This window comes from Malaclemys terrapin, chromosome 2 (assembly GCF_027887155.1).
Source record: "Malaclemys terrapin pileata isolate rMalTer1 chromosome 2, rMalTer1.hap1, whole genome shotgun sequence".
In the NCBI taxonomy this organism is placed as follows: Eukaryota; Metazoa; Chordata; order Testudines; family Emydidae; genus Malaclemys; species Malaclemys terrapin.
The window spans coordinates 54,179,428-54,198,813 of NC_071506.1; the positions used below are offsets into that span (position 1 = coordinate 54,179,428).

General features: G+C 38.7%; 1 protein-coding gene across 4 annotated transcripts in view; it reads right to left on the reverse strand.

Moving 5' to 3' along the window:
• Positions 1 to 18,086, reverse strand: part of ZFHX4 (zinc finger homeobox 4) — a 177,696-nt gene extending 159,610 nt beyond the window's left edge. For 3 of the 4 annotated variants that reach the window (XM_054018400.1, XM_054018401.1, XM_054018398.1), the window contains exon 1: positions 17,803 to 18,086. The gene's annotated coding sequence lies outside the window, so the exon portion shown is untranslated. Of the gene's footprint in view, positions 1 to 15,800; positions 15,884 to 17,802 lie in introns of those variants that run through there. The other variant, XM_054018399.1, reaches the window with a different exon arrangement.
• Between the last annotated feature and the right edge of the window lie 1,300 nt (positions 18,087 to 19,386).

Sequence of the window (19,386 nt, forward strand, 5' to 3'; positions counted from 1 at the left end):
TGGAAATTCAAATTAATAATCTTGCTAAACATAAACCTTAACTATGGAATCCATTTGGGTTTTTTCTTTTAAATAAATTTACTGCATTAATCATTTTAGGAATTAATAAATCATATTTACTGTGTTTATCCATATGTCAATACTCCCAATCTGTAAATCCTTCACAATTTAATCTCTTTAACTGCAAAGTTAATTTACATTATATCTTATTTTAAAATCACACACAAGTACATTATATAGAACTAGTTAGAAAATTAATCCTAATTATCTTCACTAAAATCACACCGCTAATATCTCTCACCTGCTCACAAACACTGGGAAATTAATAGTTTATTTTAACAAGCTTAAAAAATTACATATGTGTTTCTTATTTCATGAAATTTAACACTGGTTTCTGACTTTGAAAAAATATGATACAGGGGACTTTAAAGAACAGTGTACAATGGAATAGTTTTTTAAAGTGTGTGAATTATCATAAATATTTCGTTTTTATTCACAGACAAGTGTTATTGCTGCAACATTCACACACCTTCTTAGCAAATTCAAAATTTAGACAAAACTAAAAATATTAATAATTATGAAGGCATTGTGGTTCCAGATATCCAGCCTGTCTCTGTCATCTGACAACAAACTTTGCAATAAATGTTATGGTTCATTTTTTTAAAAAAACAAAAACCAAAGGCCCATAAGCCCTTTGCTTGCAGGCTAACAATGCTGTAATTATCTTTATAGAAGTAATCACAAGCCAGGTATTCATGCAAGCATTCCAATTCTCTTAGCAATACTCCAACTTCAGATGATTTCAGAAAGAGTCTTGATGAAGGAATAGACTATAGGATAGGTTTTAGAATACATTTTAGAAACAGAACATAAGATACTTCTAATGATGCATTCTCAAAAGAAAATATATAGTGTTCCTTACAGTATTAAAATATTTAAATATTATTTCATAGTAAAATCAACATGGTCAATGAAAATAGAGGGTTATTTGTTTTTTTAAAATAGCATAGTCAGTAATAAGGCAGATTTATTTCTAGAATAAAATAGTGGCTAATTTGTTGTGGATATCCAAGATCAACTGGGCATTTTATTTATTATGCAAAGTCTTTCGTCATTTTTTTACACTGCAAGTTAATTTGACTGCTGTGCATAAGTGAAGTGAGCAATTCAGTAATTAACTTTTGTGTTTTAAAATGTATGAACTTTAATTAGATTTCATTATAAACAAACAAATGTCAACCATAATTATAAGCTCCTTGGTTTAACCACATATTATCCCTTTTCAAACAAACTTGATGTCAGACAAATTAAAATCAAGCAGCCAGCAATTTTGAGTTGAATTTTACATGATCTGCCAGTAACCTGATTACTTTAACTTCAATATCATTACAGGAAAAGTATTTCAGGAAAAATAATTACAAGAATTCCAACAGGAGACAAGCTTAATTGTATTGATTCAAAAGATGCATGTCTATAGGAACCATGTTGAAGGAATAATGTTATCTTAAATCTACAGTTACTATTAAAATGAAATTGTCTGGCATGAAAAAGGCAATTTGAGATTGGTGTCTGGAAAACCAGAGATACAAAACTAACTGAAATAATTATCTTTACCCAGTTATCTTATACTTTAAGCAACAAAATATCAATGTGGAACAACTTCAAGGCATGAATGAAGGTTTGCAGGTTTATTTACTGACTGGTGTATCTATTAGTACCAGGAACAAGTGGAGCTGTCAGGACATAATGAAGGTAAATGATTAGTTAGCACTGAGACTGAGCTCTTCTTCAATGCAATAAGAGTTAATTAAAGTTTACCACTAAACATCAACCAAAGCAGGATGTTGATCAGGTTTCAGCATTAAGTGCAAACAGACAATGGTTGGCAGCAATTAGTGCAGCTATCAAATTACATGCAATGATAATTATACATTTAAAATAGCTAACGGGCTTGTGGGGGGAGGGGAGAACCTAATCAGCCCTCTTTGACTATATATACTTGAAGGGCAGGAAACAGGTATCAGATATTTCACTTTAACACTGTAAATCAATAGAATTAAACAAAAAAAGGTTGTACAAGTACATTATCTGAAAGAGGACAATTCACTGTACATGAAATGGAAGAAATCTGTAGACAACTTCTAACAAAGATAAGTACTAGTTAGATCAAATAAATTACTTTGCTGCTGCCACTCACAGTGACACCCGTAAACAAGCAGAGAAGTGTTTGGGGTTTAAAGGCCAGTGGCTGCAACTTTATTACAAATTTCTACAACAATCTCAAGGTTACCTGGTATCTTTAGTCCCTGGGGCCACGTTCATATCTCTGTGAAGGCCTGAAGCCCGTGACCACAAAGGGGAGTTTCATGTGCTAGCTGCAAACCCACTCCAAAGAAGACTGGGTTAACGCGAGACAATTACCTGGTATCTGAGCCAGAGCCTAAGGCTCTTCTGCACACCCATTTCTCTCCACCCCCTGCAGTCAGCATGTGTTTTAGCCCTGCCTGCTCCTAAACTCATGGATTTGGGGGGGAATTGGATTAAGAATCAGATCACCCACTTTCCCTCCCAGTGGAATATGCTTAACAAATTGTGAAATACATAATTACTAATAACTCCAAATACACTAAATGCCGAAGCCTCTCTCCACCACATCATAGCCTTGCTGCCAAGGCCTCAAACTCAACCATGATACAATGGAGATAAGGTGAGTGTCTCTTATTGGACCAACTTCCGTTGGTGAAAGAGACAAGTTTTCAAGCTTCACAAAGCTCTTCAGGTTTTGGAAAAGGTAAACCAGAGTATCACAGCTAAATACAAGGAGGGATGATTGTTAAGCTTTAACACGTTACAAGAAACCACTTAAAATGAAGTGGGCAATTAACACCTCTGCAGTCATAGGACAAAGGAGGGTTGGTAGGTTACAAATTGTTTATTCCTAGGGGAATTCTGTGTCAAAAAATTAAAAATCCTATGCACAATATTTTAAAATTTTGCTAAATTCTGCATATTTTATTTGTCAAAATAATTCAATATAATCACACCAGTTTCAATTATTTTGGTAATTTATTTCAAAATACCTGTCAGTAATTATGTCTGCAACAATACAGACAACAAAAAAGATTCAAGAAATGCTTCCGACAAATAGATTCCTTACTAGGCATATTAATCCAGAACTTTAAGTAATAATTGATGTAAACTACAATACAGACACGTATTTCCCTCAGAAGCAATGCAAAAGGTTGCGGGAGCTTGGGGTAATGGAGGAGCTGAGGGAGAGGGAAGTAATTGCTGGGAAAGAGCCTGGGTATGAACTTGGAGGGCTGTTGGGTGTGGGTGGGAAAAGTATGGAACAGATTGTTTCTTTGGGGGAGGAGGTTTGTTAGGGGGTCTCATACAGATCCTGGCTGACCCCTAGCCTCTCTCATTCAGTTGGGCCCATCTGCTCCTGTCCAATGTGTCCCTGTGCCCCCCATATGCCATACCCATGTGTCCCTGCACCCTCTTCCCCGTGTCCCTGCACCCCCACTCAGCCCCTCCCTTTTGTCCCCATGTGTCCTTGTACCCCCACTCTCATTCAGCCCCTACCCCAGTCTGTCCCCCCGCACTAACCCTTCTGAACCCCAGACTGTGACCCTCCCCCAGCAGCCCCATGTTGTCTGCCCCCCACATATCCCATGCCTCCTGACCTGGCCCCATGGGCAGGGTGCTGTGAGGAACCCAGCCTCTTCTCTTCCCTATCTGTAGCTTGCTACTCCCGCCTGGGAGCAGCTGCTCTCTGTTCTGGTGCCACAGTGGCCCCTGCTGGGTGAAAGGTGTAACTGCAGCACTTCTTGGCAGAATGGATTTTCTGCTGAGGAAAAAAAATCTGCGTGGCATATGAATTCTGCAGTGATTCAGAATTCCCCCAGGAGTAAAATTGTTGTAATGAGCCATAAAACCAGTGTCTCTGTTGACACTATGATTTTTTAGCATCTAGCAGAGCTATGAATTTAAGTTTACAAGCTCGTCTTTTGAAGGTGTTGTGCAGGTTTCCTTTGAGGACGAGGAATGATAGGTCAGATATTGACTGAAAAGTTTGACTTTGTGAAAAGTATTCGCCCACCGGTGATAGGGTGATCTGATGGCAACCACGACCAAGTTCAGTAGCAGTATATCACTAACATCTAGCCTTTACTTTTGGCACCAGCTAAATATATGAAAGGAAAATGAAAACCTCCCAGCACCAGCACCACCATGCTATGAGGAAAAAATTTCTCTCAACCCTGTGCAAATCAGCAAGAATCCTGAGTCCCCTGAAGTGAAGACACAACCAATGCCTCACAACTGCTATTCCAAGATTGGTGAAATGCTAGGAGAAGGGGCAAATACTCTCTTCAGGCCAGACACCTCCATGCTTTGCTTGAGGCACCCAGAAACAAGCCAGGAGGACTGGTGTTTGAACACACCTAACACTCAAACAATTCCTGAGCTTACTCTGCCCACTAGCCAATTCAGAGATAAAAGGAAGATGGCTGGCTCCTACCAGCCCAGAAAGATGCAGGGACATGACCATCTGAGCCACTTCCCTATCTTGGCATCAGCTGGATGGGCCTGGCAAGTGAAAGCCTCATTTCTGTTAAGGTGTTCTCAACCTGGGGGTTGTAAACAGGTGAGAGAAGGCTTTCCCTTGTCTTTCCCATACGTTAAAAGGGAGGAGGTCCCAGTATGGAAAAAGGGATTGTAGTAATTTAAGAACCGGGGGACAGACCATTAAATTAAAAGATGTCAAATTCAAAACTGATAGAAGGAAATTCTTTTTTATACAATGCTGGATATGTGGGACTCATAGCCACAGGACATCACTGAGACAAAGAACTGAACAACAGTCAAAAAGGGATTGGACATTGGATAACAAGAATATCCAGAGTTACCATACTGATGTTAACAAAAATTTTGAAAGGGATATTACATAAGAACGGCCATAGTTGGTCAGACCAAAGGTCCATCTAGCCCAGTATTCTGTCTTCTGACAGTGTCCAATGCCAGGTGCCCCAGAGGGAATGAACAGAACAGGTATTCATCAAGAGGTCCATCCCCTATTGTCCATTCCCAGCCCCAAACCTCATCTCTTCAAGGCTTAAGCCAATCTCTATCTATCAGAGGCCAGGATGAGACCTGGTATGTTCAGCAAATTATCTCACATCCGACTACTGGGGTTTCTTGCACCTTCCTCTGAAGCATCTGGCACTGGCCACTGTCAGAGACAGGATACTAACAGACCTCGGTTCTGATCCAGTATGCCAATTATCTGTGGTGTGAATTAAACTTTCAGAGTGAGGAAATGCTACTGTGAGGAGTTTGAGCATCTTATTTTTTGTCTGAACTAAACAATGCAACAATCCTACATCTTGGCAGGGAGTTAGACTAGGTGATCCTTGTGGTCCCTTCTAACCCTATCTTCTATAAGATTTCATCAGCATTGGCTGGTATTTTAATGAGCTACATTTAGTTCTACTGTATCTTCTTCTATAATTTTTACTGAATGTTAAAAAAAGTCTGATTTCCCTGTCAGTTTTGAAAAACCTTTAGTTCAGATTTTTAAGATCACATTTATTTTAATACTATGATAACTGTATAAAATTAGACACATATACGTATGTAAAATACATTAAAATAGGCTTTGTTGTAACGTTGCCTACCAATTATGGCTTGTGCTGGAATGTGTAAATTCACATCACTAAAATTATTTTAATAAAAAGCCTCACTGTTTTGCATAGTTATTGGGCTGCAGCCTAGAGCAATTCTGTAGATTTTTTTCCCTAACAAACCTCATTTTCCCAACTAATTCTGTTATGCTAGGGATTTGTGCACAGAGTTGGCTAATCCCAGTATTTCCCTAGAGCTGAATCTAAGCTATGGCCCACTCCCAGCACAAAAGTGTCTCCAAAAGCCCTTTCGCCCCCTTCAGCACTCATACACTCATTGGTCCTGACATTTTCACTTCAGCCATGACAAATGAGCTGATGGCTGTGATCAGATTGCACACGAGGACTGCTTTATCTAAAGACATATCATTAGCTCTCATCACTATCTTCCAATATGACTCCTTTTGTTTAATTTGTTATGAAAATGCAAGTAAATTTTAAAAACATCTGAACCCTAAAGTAAAAACACATAAACTTCATTAAAAGCAAAAAGTAAACCAGACTCAGACAGGATCAGAAAAAGGCTAGCATTAACTAAATGTTTCTCTGGGGATTTAAGAAACTGTACTCAACCTCTGCCCTAGTGCAAACATGCCAGTTGACCGTCTTCAAAAGGTCCCTTCCCCCATGGTGGACTGCTAGCACTACTTGCCATTTTTAGAGAGACATAAATAAACCAACAGCAATCAAACATGACTAATAAATAAGTAAGCCAATTTCTTTGTCTCAAAACTACGTCACATATTTTTCTGTACCATCAACATGCATTTTCAAATGAATCTTTTAAAGAGTATAGTGGTGTACAAATAAGATTTTTCACTTGAATCAGTTTTCTGACTTTCAGTAACAACACTAACACTAAACTCTGTTTGAAGAGGAAATCTTTCAATTCAGTATTAATACTGCAATCTTCCTCTTAAGTTAGCATCTAAGTTCCAGTTACATAGTTCTTGTTACATCTACAGGGTTTACAAAGTATATATTTGGTCGTAACCTCTTCTAGCAATTCATCTGAGAATACACACACATCTAGACGGAGTCAACTGTAACACAACAGATCTTGGGAATGGAGGTCATGCTTTGAGGTAAAGTGCTATTCACTTTTGGACCATGCAAGAAGCTCTTTATTCCTGTTCTTATTGGCATCAGTTCCCCCTTACCAGCGCAAGAACAAAGCCAAGTGCTCGTGTGAGGTTTATGAATAAATCAGAGGTGAGCCACTTTAAGTGCTGCCCATGATTTCCTTGTTGACAGTGAGCACTTAAACAGGCTTCTATGACCAGCAACTCCTGGCAAATCTTAATGGTTCCTAATCTGCACCCTGCTTCATTTCAGGAAAGAAATGACTCTCCCCATTTTTTCTCAAGTCTTCACCTTTTAGGTAACTGTTGTCCCACCTTCTTAGAAATGCATATTCAGGGACTGTCCCATTTCAATGCCAAGCCTGCATGTTAACACACAACTTTAAAAACACCCTTTTCTCCCTAGAAAACAAATTACAGCTAATAAAAATATTATTACACAGGTCAGTCTAAATAATTCCCAGACAAACCATTAAACAGTTCTGCATTTGTTTAAATTACATATATTTAAACAAACCTAAAAGGTTTCTAATATATTTTTCCAATTGTTAATATCCTGTCAAGTAACTACAATACTGAGAACTAACACACTGTGTTTGTATGGCGAGAAGTAAAATAAGAAATATTTACAAATTCCTGCTATTAAATTTGTTTAGATAAATTCAAACATCCTTAGAAAACTATTTTTAAATAACCCTTAGGTTGTGAAACAAATGGACATAAGACAGTAAATTCAGAGTTTGAGCCCAAAAACTCCACTCTGAACACATTATCATTAACTCATGCCATTTCAGCTAGGACATAGGTATTACAGCACATATAACAATAACGCCCACATATACCAGACCCATGCTGTTATACATAGGAACAACTGTTTGTTTAGGGGACAGGGTTTCAACATGCAATTAAACCCACAATTTTTAATTTCTTGTCCTTTATTTTGGATGTGTCACCTCCAATGAGATTCAATCTACTCTATAATAGCCAAGCCATTGTTATGCTCTCAGTCACAGCTATTTATAAAATGACATTTAGACTCCTTTTTATCTTGGTGCTCTTCCACCTATTCAAGAGAAGTTGCAACCATACCACCTTGGGCTGTGATCTCATAAGCTAACCCCAGCTGAGCCCAATCGGCATGGAGACTTCCAAAGAAAACATAGTGCTGTTGATGATTCCGTAAATGGCATTTCTCCCTCTCAGGGCCCAATCCAAAAGCCCATAGAAGTCACTGTGAGTCTCTACTCACACTGACTTCACTGGGCTTTGGATCAGGCCCTAATTCCAAACTAGAAGCTACTGTAATGCTGGAGGATCCCTCTTTCAGAAGAGATATAAATCCAAGGCCCTGACCACCTGTGACTATCAAATATCCAGAGACACTTTCCACCAGAGCTGGAATGTTTGCCCTGATGCACTGATTACCAGTTGGAAAATTACATTTTATCTAACTACAATGACCTAGTTGTTTTTGTGGGATAAAGCATTCTTAACTTTCTTTCCCAAGTCATTGTGTGGCATAGTTGTGGGCTGCTGTTTGTGTACTGTGTGACACTTTCCACCCTAGAGACGGCTGCGTCCCAGTGATGGAGGAAGTGGTTTCCTGTAATCAGTTTATAATAGTTTCAGGGATTTGGGGGTGACATTTGCTATATAAATGTCAGTCATTAACTTTATTTTATAAATGCTAAAGCATTTTCTTATTTATACCCTCAATCTTACAAATTGAGAACAAAATCTATATTCCACTTCCTGTTAAACAAACAAACATTTTCCCATTACTCAGAGGGTGAGGAGAAGGGTGAAGAACATGAGGGTGGTACTCTATAAAGAGCTGCTTTTCATGGGGACCCTTAGCATCTGAAAGCAAGAGTAAGGACCAATGTGCTTGAAATAGGGAGAAACTTCACTTTGTAGTGGTTTGGCTATGGCACCTCACACAGGGAACTTTGCTCTGTGTGGAGACCTTTGTATAAAACTTGGGAAGCTTGAGGAGCCTTCTTGTCTCCTTGGGAAAGTTGCTTTGGGGCCTTTGCTATCTCACACTATGGAAGCTTTTCTCTCCAAGTGGGAGGCAGGAGGAAGTGTGCTCTTGTTTTCTTAAACTGAAGAAGATTCTGATCTGTAAACCTATAGCAAATGTTGTAAATCTAGAGTAACTCCATTTATTTCACCAAAATGTCATATTGTGGGGAGCTACTAGTGACAGGTGACCTCAGATTAGGGGAGATGCTCTATGAGGAAGCCTCAGTGTCAAATTGGGAGGAGCAGGCCTTCAACAACCTTTGCTTCCAGACTCACAACTCTGCTATTACCTGGTTGCAGAGAAGAATCAGCCACCACCAACCCCTCCATAAAACCTCACCTAGAGCATGTCACCTTATGTTTTGCTTCTTCAGACACAGAAAATGTTCTACTAAAACTTCTTTACAAAAAGACATCTTTTATACAGGATTTAACATGAGTATTTTTGACTGGAGATTATGGGCCTGATTCGCCTCTCGTTTACACCATTTGCACACCAGTGTTTTACACCAATGTAATTCCACTGACTTCAGTTGAATTATTCCTGATTTACATTGGTGTAAGGAAGGAGAATCAGACACTTGATTTTTGTCTATTTAAGATGAGTTAGGCTTCAGTCAATACAGACACTTTGTAAGTCTTTCTTTGTTTTAAAGGCAGAGCATTTGCCTATTTAAATACATCCTTAGATGTGTGTCTTACATAGCATAGTATGTGCATTACTTGAACTGCAGACCCACTACAGTCTATGTGGTAAATGTGTGTTTTCAGAGATCCCATGGTCTACCTTGTATATATAGTCTTTAGTTGGTGAACTATTGACCTAAAAGACTAGAACACCTACTTAGGAGCTGGTACAGCCTATCAGGTCAGCTTGACAGCCACAAACATGCGCTAAATCTGTTTGCAAAATAATCCCGGTTTCTAGGTGGGTTTAAAATTGTTCTCAAAATTACCAAAAGCAAATAAACTATGTTATAGACAAATCACTTTCTAAATGTCATTTTTTAAACTCAAAGGTGGCTTTGAGTAATGTGAACATATAAAAGAGTGTCTTAACACGGTCTGCTTTTATTTCACTCATAAAACTTGGTTAAACCATTCCTTAAAAAATATTGTTTAAAAAGGAAAAGTCTGTCATGGACAGGACCTTGCATTTGAAATTCCAGCCTAGTGCAAACTTTTCTAGCCACATTGTGAACCTTGGAAAAACAGGAATTATAAATAAGAGTCCTGGCATAGCCGCATTGAAGTGTAACTATTAAACAACTACAGAACACCCATGTTAAAGACCAAATCCTGAAGACTTTACTCGAGCAAAAGAAGGGAGGAGTTTTGCCTGAATAAGGACTGTAGGATTGATTCTGAATCTTATCAACAAATATGAATACCACAACGAATATTGTTTTACCAATGATGAACCTAGAACAGTTACCAAGAAATAAGTGTCTGTCTTAATTTCTCACACCTATCCATCTGTTCACATAAACATATGCTACTTTGCATCTTACTGAGATTTCTGGATTTTAGAAAGTATCTGAAATACTCTGGGTTTCTACCCATTCAGTAAGAAAGCAGACATCACATAAGTTACCATTAATCCATGTGTTATCCAATTCTACAGTGGCTGGAAAATTGCCAGTTACAACACATGGTGCTTGGTTAACAATATTTTAAAATACAAATGAATTTATTTTTTAAATTAACACATTTTTCTTAAGGAAATACATCAATAAGTCCATCTCAATTTGAAAGAACATCCTTTATGTAGATTTCTTCTTCATTTACCAGAGGTTTTAAGGAATTTCATAAAGTTAGCAATAAAAGTTTCCAAAACCATATAGAATTTCTTCAACTTCATCTAAAAAGTAAGGAATCTTTGTGATCTAATTAAGATCAAACGCTTCTGGCTGCAAATAATTCCATACTGAATTGGCAACCTTACTTCATTCATTCACTTTTACTTCTGAATTCTTAAATGTGAATCTAGCTGTTTAAATATTATCCAGTCAAGTACAGCATTGAACTGGCAAGCATGTACAACTGCAAGTTCTGCAAACTAACAAGAGCAAACAAACAAAGATAATATATGGTACAGTCTACCAACACTTTTCTATAGTGCCACTAAATTAATAATTATTTAAATACATATATATATAAATAATCATCTACACTGCAATCGATTTACATATGTACAAAAAGAACCAATTCCCACTTTCAAAAATCTCTCAACCCTTAAGGTATTTTAACTGCACTAATTACTGTTGAGAGAATATAACTATGAGCACCGATCACATTGTCAACAGCTAACCAGTTACAGCCCTAACATAAGGCCTGATTCTACTCTCTTAAAATCCGCATTGACTTTAATCTTGTAACTTTGATGAGAGTAGGGTCAGGCCTTTAGTGATATGGGAACCTACTGTAAGTGTATTAAAAAGTTAAAATATATTGATACAATTGTGCCAAAATACTGTTCATTATGTGCATATACTAATTTCTATTTAAATTAGATGTGTCCATGTTAAGTACTGAATAGGAGAGTATTTTTCCCCATAAAGGCTTATAGACCACTTAACCAAGTCAGAATTCATAACTTTTTCCAAAGATAAATAGTTAATTAATTAAAAGAGATATTAACTAAATGCTGCTTGCATGAATAACAAACTTGATTAGATTATTATTCTGTACTGATGCATAATTTCCATTGGAAACTTTTAGAATAACTCCCCACCTCCCACCCCCTCCCCCCAGGCAAAGTACTGAGAATCCTTGATACCCAATAGTCAATATTTGGTTAGCCTGTCATGTTCCTGGAACTCTTCTACATACAAACCTGTGTTTATCATCCTCTAGCTGCACTATTATCATACATATTACTTCACATGATGATGGAAACTCAGGGCATCTTATAAAGTTGCTGAAATCTGAGCTTCTGCTTGTTTTCTAAAGTCTTGGACAAACATAACTTTAGGGAGAGCTGAGCATAGGCATAAAGAAAGAGGAGCCTGCATTTTCATCTTCCTTTCATCTTAGTCATTCAGTCAACCATTCAGTGCCCTATTCAACAGAGCTTTTCATTATGCAAAAAAATGCTAATCCTTTTCCGATGCTTTCACACTTGTATAAACCCCCATTCCTTCGACTGAAAAGCAATTATATCAGTTTACCTTTCTGTCAAAAACAGGATTAATATTCCAATACCAGAATCTCCTTTATTTTCCTCTCTTTTGCTTTAGGAAACTAGAGATTATTAGTGGGGGTATTCCTTAGAGCAAGAATACATTATTTTAAATATGATTATGTTAGCTAAAGAAAAAAGGGGGCAGGGGAGGGAGAGAAAAACTTCAGTTGCTGCGGAAACTCTTTTCAGTGACAGAACTGACCTTCCCTTTGCAGAGGCCTGAATAGAATGAGCCTCACTCTGGTCTATTAATCAGAAACAAATTATGAAAGAATGTGGCTGGACTGGTTGACACTATCCTGTCTTGGGAGACTCAGTAACAGCCTAGTAACAATGTCCTCTTCATGGGTAATGAACAGCCATGACAAATGATGCAGAGAAACTATTTATTTGCATATGCAAATTCTCACACAAGGGAAACATGTACAAACAAGTGTCATTGTAAGGTGGATTAGGCAAACAACGCTTTCTTTTTAGGACATTCTGCAGCCCAGAACATTAGTCAGCACAATTAAACCAGTCTCCATGGAGACTAATGAAATTTCACCATGGTATGAGTTAAATTAGATAGCTAGTTATGTGTTTCCACAATCCAACTTGAGATCCATTATTGTTTCAGAACAATACAGCAATTGTGCCTGGCTGATCTTTGCCAGCTCAACAAGCTCCTAAATTGACAATTTGCATATGTTAATATAATTAAGCACTAATTACATGAAACTTGTACATATTCACATGCACTTTCCCTGGGCGCTTTTCAGTTTGAACCCTGGCCAAGTCTTTAACCCTTTGAATGATTTTGGAGCAGGAAAGCTCTGCCTTGTGGGTACAGCCCCAAGGCAGATGCAGAAAGGCTCTTCATTTATAAACACAAAGCTTAACCTGGCTTCTCATATTTCTATCAACAAGGCTAGAAAATATTTTTGTCTGAGCTGGGGTGGGGTGGAGGGAGAGGGGGGGATTGGAGGTACTTTAAAGCCCAGCACTAGTATCTCTTTGCATATGAAAACATTAATATTTACCCAAATAAAATGTTACAAAATCATTTGTCCTCACTGGCATAGTCAGATCCTTAAAGATCAGAATTGTCAAAACCTAGAGAGGGTTTGATGTCAGTGCTCTGACAGCAACAAAAATGGAAGTGAGCAAAGGAAAAAAAGAGCAAGCAGTAACTAATGAGCTTTACATAAATATATGCAGAGGCAATTAAGCAATGTTAATTACTATGACAGCAGTTAATTGAATATAATTAGATATTTTAAGCCACTGACTAAGGCATAGTTAAGATTAATTTTATTGAGATTAATTGTAAATAAGAATAGATTAACTCTCTGTTTTGACAGGCATAAAAAGTAGTTGTGCAAATTAACTAGGAGAACAGAAACTAGCACAAAAATCATATATTATTTTAATGTCACACCTCAGAATCATCTCCTCAATAAACATGACTTTTCAAACTCAAATAGACAGGAATCTTGAAGAAAAACAAACAGCTTGCAGAGATTAAAGAGCCTTTTGTCCTTTTTCATGTGCATTTCTTTTAGCAGACTAAATTAAGCGAGTCTGGTGTACGTTTTTAGGAAGGAACATTTCACACTGAATGGAAAAAATGTTCTATCACATATGAAATTCATGCAGCTGTGCGGAACTTGGTCCAGATGGTCTAAGACTATAAAACAACACCAAATGATAGACAGTAGGGCCTTCCCAAGATTATGTGATAAAGTCACAACCTCATATTTTGACCAAAATTTTCTGTCAAGTATTGTTTCCTTTCAGATCAGATATCTCCATTTTAATTTTTAACTGATCGTGAATATTCAAAAGGACATTCTTAATAAATGTTGCTGATAAACATCTATTTAGAAATCATAAAATATTTGTAAAAGGCCCTTTTGCTTCATTAAAACAATGCTGAACCCTAAATACAGAAAAAACAGCCCTGGTTCTTTTAACTATACTACACTGTCCACACCACTTAGATTAAAAAGGCAAAAATGTCTGTTTTTAAATATTCTTAAACCAAAACCCCAAACACATTCTCACAGCAGATTAATTCATGCATGATGTTTAAGAAAATTAACAACAAAGCTGAAGAATGCTGAACAAATCACTAATAAGAAAGGAGCTTCAATTGATTTTGAAATAAATCAATAGGTGATTAGCATAATATTTTTAAAGCAATAGACTGTATATATATTATATAAACATATATATTATATTTTCAATACCTTTTTAGCTCTTAATCGAACAAGGGCTTTACAATACTGAGCATGTCCCTACATTGACTATCAACTTCTTTGGAATGCCTTTGGTCTTTTATAACGAAAATCCAAAAACGGTCTGTGAAACAAGGCTACGACAAGTCATTCTGCAGTGAAAGATTTTAAATCATCCAGCCTCTTCTAATAGACTTGAGACTTATTGAGGTAGAAACCATAAAAAATGAAGAAGGGAAATTTAATCCCTGAAATATTGATTTGCACATTAATATCATATAGGCAGAGGGCAATTTGGCTTCATGGAAATGACACATTGTCGACCCTTGGTGAAGTCAGAGCCAATCTAACTGCTGAACATGTCTGAATCTCAAGAGTTATTAAGGGCTTCCCTTCTTGCCTTTATGACTTTTCTTCAGCCTACCAATGCAATCTTAAATGTATTATCTTTAAGAAATAATTGTAAAACCTCAGGGGTTTTCCAGTTAATGGAAGGGAGGCTAAACCACATCAGATTCTGAAATGCAACATTAAACCCTTGCAATCAACAAAACCACCTCAATTCTCATCCATCCAGTGCAGGATCTAATATTGTTATTAGAGATAATCAAATTTCATTGTGTAAATTTAGGCTCATGGTCAGAATGGAAGCAGTAAATTCTGCAATATTAAACAGTGATTTTCTCATCCCCCTTTATATGTTCTTTGCTGGTACAGCATCTTTTAAAAATAAACCCAAACTAATAAAAAAATCAAAGAACAAAAATCTGCCCTTATTCTGAAAGATGCACGTCATGCCATATGTTATCTGCAAAGGTTTCCTTTAGTTTTAACTTGTTCTAACTGATAAGTTTCATTTTAGAGAATAATAAGCCAGTTTCCCTGCATAAACCAATAGCAGGTACCACTACTGTGACTTACACAGCTGGTTTACCTGACCTTTCTTTGTTCCTTGGGTAGGTTTCACTTTTGCAGATTTACGACTTTCCCCCTATATTTCATTGACCCTATATGTTCATTATAATAAAAATGAAAACTATTGAATACACGTTTATGTTGAAGAAGTCCAAAAGCCAATGACCAGAGGATAAATAGATGCTACAGTGCAGTGTGTGGATCTCTAGATCGTATACTATAAATATTCAAGCACAGATAGCACGAATAACTGAATAATCCTGATGAGCCCAGCACTGAAGCCAGGTGCAAAAGGTTAAAACAGCTGGCTAGCCATCTTTTATTTTTGTATGCCTTCCTGCCGATTGAAACCGCAAACCTTGAAAACTATCAGATATTCCCTCAAGGCTGATTGTTTGGGAGTGTTTTTTCATTATTATTATTATTTATTATTTCATTCCGCTTAGTAGGATCCCCCAGACCAGAAGAGAAAGAAACTCCTTAAATACAGTTAGTTGAACAGAAAGTGGAATAATAATGATTTAGGCTTCCCCCCCCCTGCAGTTTATTTTAACAATCTTCTTTGAGCACCTTCCCATCCAATTGTTTGTATTCCTTCTTTAAAAGAAAAGCACTCGGCTTGTTCTGTCAGTTTTGCCAGTAAATATAAAGTAAAACAAGTGTTGATGGCACTGAGAGTGTTACATACCCAGGCTGTGTTTTTGCATTGCTCTCAATGGAAGCGATCGATGCCCATGTCACAGTCGTGTCCCAATCGCAGCCAAGTCTCTGCCTCAATCTAACCAACAACAGGCAGGGCTGCAAAGGCTGCTCACTACCTCTTCCATCCATCCACCACCAAACTAAAAATATAATACTACATATGATCCTTAACCACTCCACCACCGCTCCTAGGGATCAAGCCACTGAAAATCCAGGGGAACACAATTAAAAAACAAACAAAACAACAACAGCCCTCTCTCTTTCTTCCTGTTTCTCTCCCTCTCTCCTTTTGCCAACTACATGATCCTTGATTAAAAATGGAACAGGGTTTAAAAAAAAAAAAAAAAACAGGAGAGCGAAATGGAGAAGAGGAAATGCAACTGTCAGAAAACGGGATGGTCAGACTTCCTGGGTGAACCTGCTTGTGTCTGACAGTGTAGATCCACCATCTTCAGCATGGCAAGTTGTCTTTTGGTTGGGCTTTTTTTTTTTTTTTTTTTTTTTTTGTGGGGAGGGGGGTGTTCTGCTTGCGATCTGTGCCTTGGTACCTAAGGAGGAAGAGGAGGAGGAGGAGGGTGTGTTACTGAATGGGAGCTAAAGCCTCCTCGGGACGGCGCTGAGGTGAAACAGGCTGAACCCGACTGATGTGCCTCCTCTCTCGGCTGGACCCAGTGCCCCAAGCAGCCGATGAGAGACCCCCGGCCGCCCGCCTCGCAGGTAACAAAAGAAATACCAACCCGTGCGTTTGCCGCTGCTGCTGGGGGGGGGGGGGGGGGGGATGAAAGAAGGGAGGAGTGGAGGGGAGCGGCCGTAAGTTGGCATCGGCTGGGGGGAAAGTTTATTACCATTTTTACAGGGAATTTCATTTAAGGCGGAAGGGGGAAGCAGGGACGCGGCTGCCATTAGCCGCTGGGTCGCCAGGGATGCACTTGATCCCCGGCACAGGGAGCCAGAGCAGGGGCTGTGCTGCGTTATCACGATTTGTGTTTTACAGCATCTTCCTCGGGTTCAAAACATACCGATTTCCCCGTAAAGCCTTGGCGGGGGGCCGCTTAAGCCAGCCCCAAAGCCCAATTGCAGCGATGCCCCTAGCTACTGGCGAGCTGCTCCGGCAGCCAGCCTGCTCCAGACAGCGTCCGTCAGCACATCCCTCTAGCCAGCCGGGCTCCCAGCAGCTCTGTGGAAACTGACACACAGGCAAAGCACGCTGCTAACGGGCTCTGCTTCTTCCTGCTGCTAGAGACAGAGGAGCTCACAGCTTCTGCTGCTGCTGCGAAACCTACCTGCGAACACAGTACCCCACACACCCCAGCAGCACCCGCACGCACACACACAGTCCGGGTCCCCTCCGTCCTGCTGGGATCTAGCCCCCCTAAAAGCGAAAGTTGGGAGAAAAAACGGGGGAATCTCCCGCCCCCCCCAAAAAAGCACCTCAAACTTTTGTGGGGATCAAGCTGTGAAAGAAGGTGAAGGGGTAAAGGGCTGGGGGTACTGGCAGACGAGGATTTCTGGCAGCCGTAACATCTTTCCTAATCTGACAGGTTTTTTTCCAGCTCCCTAAAAATGCAAAATGGGGAGGAAAGGGGGGAGAAAAAGAAAAGCCTCTTCTGGAAAAACGTGTAGAATCCTCCACTTAATCCAAAAGTTAGAGCCCGAAAAATGTCACCCCCCAGAATAAAAAATAAAAAGAGAGCGAGAGAAAGAGAAAGCAGCCCCTCCTCCCCCAAATGAGAGCAAATATTGTACCTAAAAATGGGGAAAGAGGCAGAAAAAAGGGGGGCGAGAGAGGGAGAGATACATGGGATCTGGGGATGTGAGTGTGAGTGTGTGTGTATGTGAGGGAGAGAGAAAGAGGCAGAGAGAGGGAGAGAGAGAGCGCGAGCGAGAGCGAAATATCAAAGATTGTGCAAGATCAGCCTGGAAAGATAATCGATACTCGACCTAAATTTAACACAAACTACTCAATAAAAGTTAAAGAAAAAACTTACTTTCCATTTCCCTTCGCAGTTCCTACTGGATCTTCGCCTCTTTTTTTGTTTTGCTTTATTTACTTAAAAGCTGATCACATCCAAGTAAACGAGAGAAGGTTCATTAAAAAAAAATAAAAAAAAAATAATCCTCCAACTTTATTGGGTGGAAATAAAAATTATTGAGCAAGAAGTGGGGGGCATAGAGCAGTCCTTTGGGGTCCGGGAGTTGTTAAAGCATGTGCCGACGCAGTCTCGCTGTTTGGTTGTGAAGGGGTTGGGAAAAGGAGGAAAGGAAATGAAAATCCGATATGTCTTTATTCTGCTAATTATTATCGTTTTAGCCCTGTTTAAAAAAATGGCTGATTAAGTTGAGTGCGCATGTCTTTGTGTGTCTATTCCCGATATGCACTCTGGGAATGAGCGAGAGAGAGAGAGGGAGAGGAGAGGAGAGCGAGAGAGAGAGGTGTAATTAGTGAGGTGATCAACATTCTCCAGACTGCAAATGACGCGCAGCCCCGGACTTAGAGAAGCTGGAGCTGCCGCGGCTGCTGGGGGCTCGTAGGGGCTGCAGGAACCACACAACCAGCCCGGAGAAGAAGGGGCAGCAGGAAAGGAGCTTATGGACACAAACACAAGTCTGCAAACTTCATTAGTAACACAGACACATACACCCATACACACAAAGTAGATGGCAGGGGAAAATTAAAAAAAAGAGAGAGAGAGAGAGAGAGAAGGTGGGGGGAGAAGTCTTGCTCTTTTAACTGCTCAGGAATTTAAAAGAAATGGGTGCAAATTAATTATTCCACCAGTGAGGGGTTTTTGGTTTTTGTTTTTGTTTTCTTAAATGGGGATTTAGGAAGAAATATGCCTGGAATGGAATAATGAATGTAGAATGCCCCCGTAAGAAGAAAGATAGTGTGTCTAAGATGGGAAATATCTACTTATATAGATACAGAGAAGCATTTATTTACACACACACTCAGAGTTGTACACACACACACACACACACACACACACACACACACACTGTATTTGGTATCCACGATGTAACTGGTTAAGGAAATCAGCAAGATAAAAAGCAATGGCAAAAGAATTATAAAATATCAACAATAAACAGCGTTAACAAAACGAAGTAAAGACTAGTCCAGGGAAAGAATATCCTTGTATACTATAAATGTAGTATAGCACATACCATGAACCACCTTTACGACAAGTATTGATATTTTATTAATATTTTGTCATCTAAGTTATTTTATCAGACATCTTCCTTTCTTGAAAAAAAATCTGTCATGATGAAAAATAGAGGAAAACGGACAAATATAATTATAAGTGGGAATCTACTACAAATATTGTCTTGTATGGGATTTAAAGAGATTGTTTCTAATTTGAAAACCTAATTATCCTAACCCTAATACTACAGATGTGAATATGAGTGACACTTTCATTAAAAGATAATTAACAAAAACTAGGAATAGACATACTTCAAAATATCCCCTACTGAAGATAAAAAAAAAAAAGACTATTCAAAGAGTCTCCGAATACACCGCAGGAACACGTGCAGATTTTTAATAATGCTATTCCAGAAATGGGTATGCCAGAAAA